This window comes from Macadamia integrifolia, chromosome 13 (genome assembly GCF_013358625.1).
Source record: "Macadamia integrifolia cultivar HAES 741 chromosome 13, SCU_Mint_v3, whole genome shotgun sequence".
NCBI classification, from domain to species: Eukaryota; Viridiplantae; Streptophyta; class Magnoliopsida; order Proteales; family Proteaceae; genus Macadamia; species Macadamia integrifolia.
This window is the reverse complement of record NC_056569.1, coordinates 22,246,419-22,251,973: the sequence shown is the minus strand read 5'-3', so window position 1 is coordinate 22,251,973 and position 5,555 is coordinate 22,246,419. Positions and strand designations below refer to the sequence as shown.

The 5,555-nt window shown below is 36.5% G+C and overlaps 2 long non-coding RNA genes across 2 annotated transcripts; both read right to left on the bottom strand.

The window, feature by feature from the left end:
• Positions 1-211: 211 nt before the first annotated feature.
• On the bottom strand, positions 212-1,055 carry LOC122059408. The gene is made up of 4 exons (XR_006134034.1): positions 967-1,055; positions 727-827; positions 433-508; positions 212-335 (listed from the first exon to the last, which is right to left on the bottom strand). It is a non-coding gene; the product is annotated as an uncharacterized LOC122059408 (long non-coding RNA).
• A 3,235-nt stretch (positions 1,056-4,290) lies between these two features.
• LOC122059300 lies at positions 4,291-5,446 on the bottom strand. The gene is made up of 3 exons (XR_006134021.1): positions 4,853-5,446; positions 4,641-4,769; positions 4,291-4,431 (listed from the first exon to the last, which is right to left on the bottom strand). It is a non-coding gene; the product is annotated as an uncharacterized LOC122059300 (long non-coding RNA).
• Positions 5,447-5,555: the final 109 nt, after the last annotated feature.

Below are 5,555 nucleotides of genomic sequence, written 5' to 3'. Positions count from 1 at the left end.
TCTTTTCTTTTTTCTTAACCATTCAAATTGCAAAAGTTCCAAATCAAATAGTGCATGCATAAATCCTTACAGGAAATGTCACAAAATATGGATGGAGAATTAAGTATTTGGTTTTAAAGGAATTGCAAGGCAACTATTTTCTAGAAATAAAATAATGGGATTAGTTAAATTAAACCTGAAGTAAAAAGGATGTTCAAACCATGAGTCAAAACACCGCAGAAAAACAAAGGCTTATAATACTTTGCCTGTTGAAATTCAGTAGCTATACTCTCACATCCAGGCTTTGATCTCGACCCATCCAAGCAAGCTAGTGAAGATGCAACAAACTCCTCAGCCTACAAAGCAATATTGAAGTGGAAGGTAATATAGTTTTGGGCCTAAAAAGAAAGCGGTGCAAGCAAAATATTTGTGATGGTTAATCTAAAACTGCACCTCTAGATAGCACATCGCCAAGCGTTTTGCATAATCATCAGCCACATGTTACCTTTGTGGCTTTGTGTACCACTAACTGCATCAGGGTGTTAGGTAATAGCCAAAGCATTAGCCAATGTGTATGTGTCGAGCCCTAAACTGTTTCTACTTTCAAGAAATTCCAATTTCCATGCTTCTTGATTATACAGTTAGAAAATTTATAAAAATTACCCTCTTTTTTTGTTAACAATGTAAAGCATTTATAACTGAACCAGCAAGAATAATTTATTTATGAAAGGGGCTTAAAGATCTCACCAAATAGCAACCTCTCATCATTCTGACATAACCTTTGAAGGCTGGCCTAGTTGTGAAGTATCCTTACTATCCTGTCCAATATGCATTCATGATCTGTATACCTACGAAATGCAATTGAAATTCTCAAGGACAGGAAAACAATGGGAAAAAAAATTCTACATAAATATATATATACACACATATGTGTGTACGCGTGTGTGTGTGTGTGTGTCAACATTAAATGCAAAGTATTCAACTCACAGGAAGAAGTAATCCATCATAATAGGCAACGATTCATTTGTTTCATAGTTTGCATCAATGTAAATGGATGAGGCTGAATATAGTCACACGTCCATCCTGAGTATTCTAAACAATAATGATGTTAGTAACAGAAGAACAATTCCGCTGTGATAAAGTTCAATTAGTCATAGAATGTGAAATGATGTGTACACAATTATATGAAACTACCTACTTTAGAAGCTCAAGAATGAAAATATCTACGATAACAATATAAAAACTACAGAGGATGTGAAACCAAGCTAAAATGGATAAAACTGCCTCCTATAAAGCTCAAGAATGAAATTACCCTCTTCATCCCGCTAAACAAGCCACAAGATGAGAATTTCCTCCATGAAATCTTAATGATAAACTAAGCCAGCAGAACTAGCGCCAGCAGGTTCTATATGGTTTTTAAGAAATGCTATATTCCAAAACCAGATCATTAGATAACAAATATCATAGAACCCTGAAAATACATCTAGTGTTCAACTAAATATACCTAATGCTACAAAGTTAAGTTAATTCAAGCTATCCCACCAAAATATGGTTGTTTTAGGGCTGTGACTTGTTACAGGTCCTATACAGATTTTAAGAAATGCAAGATTCCAAGCCATGGATTCTTCTCATTTATCGTAAACAAAAGCATGATCATAAAAGAGTATCAACTTTTAACAATAGCACAAAGTCTAGAAAATATGTGGAACAAAAACAACACTCAAGATCCCAAGCTACAGTCACATTGTTGAATCAAGGTTCTTGTTGCCTTAATCTAATTTTTTGTTAAAGGTCTCTGTAGGGTAATTACCTTGTTGACATAATGTAGAAGCTTGACCATTTGCCTAAACCATGTGTATGCATATTGATATAGGAAGTTGTTGCCCATGGTCCTAATTACATTATTTGGAATTTAAGAATATATACACAATATGTTAACAAAATGAGATGGAAAGAAAGTCTTGTTTTTATAAGTATACATTAGATTACTAGATTGACTCTTACTTTAATTAGAAGCCAAGATTGGTGGAATCATACATGGGGTCATCATAATGAAAAGGATTCCGAAGCTATTGGACCTCCATCAACTCTTTCTTTGTCTTTCATCATAATTTATTTCAATCAAGGCAGTCATTCATTGGAATTTTAATTTCTATCTAGGTACAGTCAATTGATGATCTAACAAATTTCAAGGTGATTCATATCCATTAGGAACATAATTTTGAAGAGCTTTCAAAATTATCACATGATAGTATGACCTCTGAGGTTATATTGATGGTGGACAAACTAAAGACTAATACCTTGCGGCAGACAACGAACTAGAGAAACTATAGGAAAAAAAAAAAAAAGCAATCAGAAACAGCACAAAAATGAAGAGAGTACGTGAGCTCGGGGGTTACTGCGGTAAAGAAAATATCAACAGTCATTCACTCGCTCTTGGACGTCGTACTTAAACAGAAGAAAGTCACCCTTCAATTGAGAAAAGAAACATTAAAAGAACATATCCAAGGAGTACTTATCAGGGAAGTAAAAAGAGAGATCTAGGAAGACAAATACCTGAACGAGGGGAGATTCATCATTTGTATCGCACAAAGTATATATCCAATTGATTTCAGGCATCAAAGGCGAGAAATTATGAACTATATAATAATCAATCGTAATAAGCAATAAGCATCAAGCAAAAACTTCTTCAAGATTTTGGACTCTCTTTGTTTCCATATTGTTGGGCACAAAATGGTGTAAAGTTAAAACAAAAACAAAAAGAGAGTTTTCAACTTATACCAAGAATAATTGTATAAACAACACAAAAGCATATTAAAATGGCTACTTTCGTTCGACATGCATCAGAAAAAGGGGGGGAAAGTAACCCAAGTTTCTAATACTAGATAGGATAATTTACAGTGCCACCCCTTGGAGAATGCCAGTATTATAGGAACACCCCCTCTCTTTCACCAAATTAGACTCAGACCCCCTACTGTCAGTCTCTGTTAAGTGATTCTATGAAATGACACTTTAGCCCTTACTTCAGCCCTTATGAGTAAAACACCCTTATCTTATTATCCCAAAAATACCCCTCTCTTCACCTGTATACCATTTCATTCTCTCCTTATCACTTTCTCTCCTTCTATCCTTCTCTCCCTACCTGCTACTTGTGATTCCGACGAGTTCCAGCAGAGTTGCTAGTTCTATTGCCGGCATGTAGTTCCCCTTCCATCACCAGCGAGTAGTGCACCAAGTGTTTGGGATTTAGCTCCAAAGCCTCTGATAATAACTCAAACAAAGCAATCCCCAAGCTCCAGCTCCATACTTCCTTCAAGTATTCAAACCCCAAAACATCCAAATACAAAAAGCAACTAGTTTCACAGACAAGTAACTCTAGCAGAAAAGGTTTCAATATATCTTGAGCAACTAATTTATTCTGCATCTGAGTACCATTATACTAAGAATGTACTGAGAACGATCATCATCCAGCATAACTCAGTAATTCAGGAATTCTGCAGGGAAATGGATACAACAGACGGTCTCCAATCTAATTTGCAAAATTATGGCAGCAATGTTATCCAACTCTGAACTTTGAAAAATCCTTTGGACAGCCATATAAATTCATGCCAAGGATATGTAAAATCTGAAGAAGTAACATGGTCAAAAGCAAAAAAACGACTGGTTTATTCAATCCTTTAAAAAAGCCTGATTTTACAACCTGAAAGAACACCGAGAACTGTATAACTAAGTCTGACCAGTACAGTGAGAACTCAACAGGACATTAAGAAAAGAAAAAAAAAATGCATCTCATAATGATCATGAGGTACACATAACACATCAATGACTACCATCTATGAAGCAATATGCTGAAACATATCAAAAGACTAGCCTTATCAAGTATACCAACCGCATGGTGATAGTTATTTTTCCTTTTTCGTCTCCCTTAAATATATCGGTTATTTTATGTATGGTGTATCTTCAGTTGATATTATGCCTATCCTATTGAATTAACCAGAAGGCAATATTCCTGGCAATTGCCAAGAGATAGCAGATATGTCAATCAGATACAAATTTGGATAGTCAGGTACCCCTTTGAAATCTCTCCATTTACATCTCTACCAAAAATCCTACAACCAGAGCATACCTTTAAAAAGATTCTGCAATACTTTTGCAACAACAGCTACTTCCACTAGATTTTTTCTACTATGTCCAACATCTTCCAATATCTCTCTTCCATCAGTGATATTTGAAGGTGTAGGGACCATACATAGGTCCAGGAAGATAGCATCTCTCATAACTTTTATCCTGAACACTAGGAGCATCCAAAATCTAGTTGCAGTAGAACTTTGCTTTTGGAAAAATACTGAATTGAGGATGCATTCTATACTGCATATTAAGAAGGTGCTTTGGATGCTCAAGAAAACTCAACCTCTCAAATAGACTCCTTCCAAAACCAGCTTCACTAGATACCTACAAAAAAGGTCAGGGAACTACTATCATCAGTTACAATGTAAAGAACACATGCAAAACTCTAGCTGGATAGATCAATGGTATAAATATCCTCAAGAGAGATCAAACAAACAGTTTCCCACAACCACAATTCATGAATACAATATGTACAAGTACAAAGGTAAAGAAGAGTTGGAGGAGGGAGAAGGAAAGAATAATTTTAAGTTCACCTTGCTCTCAACCATTGCAGGAAGCTGACACTCATCACCAATGAGAATAGCATGTCAAATGCCTGGGAGTTGTAAAGGTATTGCTGATTCACATTCCTTTAACAGAGCAGCTATTCAAACATCATATCTCTACAAATCAATCAATCAATCAATCATCATAAGTTACTGATTAACATGCTTTAAATTATAGATTTTGATGATTTATGGCTTACCTGCAAACCAGAGGCAGTTCTTACGGATGGGGAGGTTAAGGGGCCATTGAGCAAAAGAAGGTGTCTCTCCAATCGGCAGCGGGAGACTTGAACAGATGCAAATCGGAGATATAGACGACCTTCTTGCCGATGATATTGTGAGTATAGAACTATTTCTTGACCTCCGTGTCTTGCTCATTAAATCTTCGAATGCCTTCTAGCATCTCCTCCAATAGGTCTACAGGGATACCATGATTCACTGCCTAGAAGAAACTATATGTTTCCGATGCTTGCCGAATCTGGTCAATGATTTCCTTCCTTCGAGTCAGAGACTCAGTTGGGTTTCCATTAAATTTGAAATTGAAGGTGCCCTCCTCTAGGTTTAAGTCTATGACCAGAATTGTCAAATGGGTCTGACGGTGGCTCTGAATGGAACCCAGCTAATAGGGTAGATCATGGAGAGCTTCGGGTGGGTGGATGAAGATACGAGGGACCTTATCCAAGCCGGCATCGACAAGACCCTTCACACCTGCTTTAGTTTCATCAAATTCCCTATGCTCTTTTATTCGATCATAAATCAGAGTAGGAGAGGTACCGCCTGAAACTTCATCAACGCAGGAGACGGCAGCCATTTTTTCGTTTCCTTTTAAGTTTTAAGTGGGTTAGGGTTATGGTGAAATCGATTTGGGGACTACAAGTACTGAGGGTAATTTTGGTACTTCAT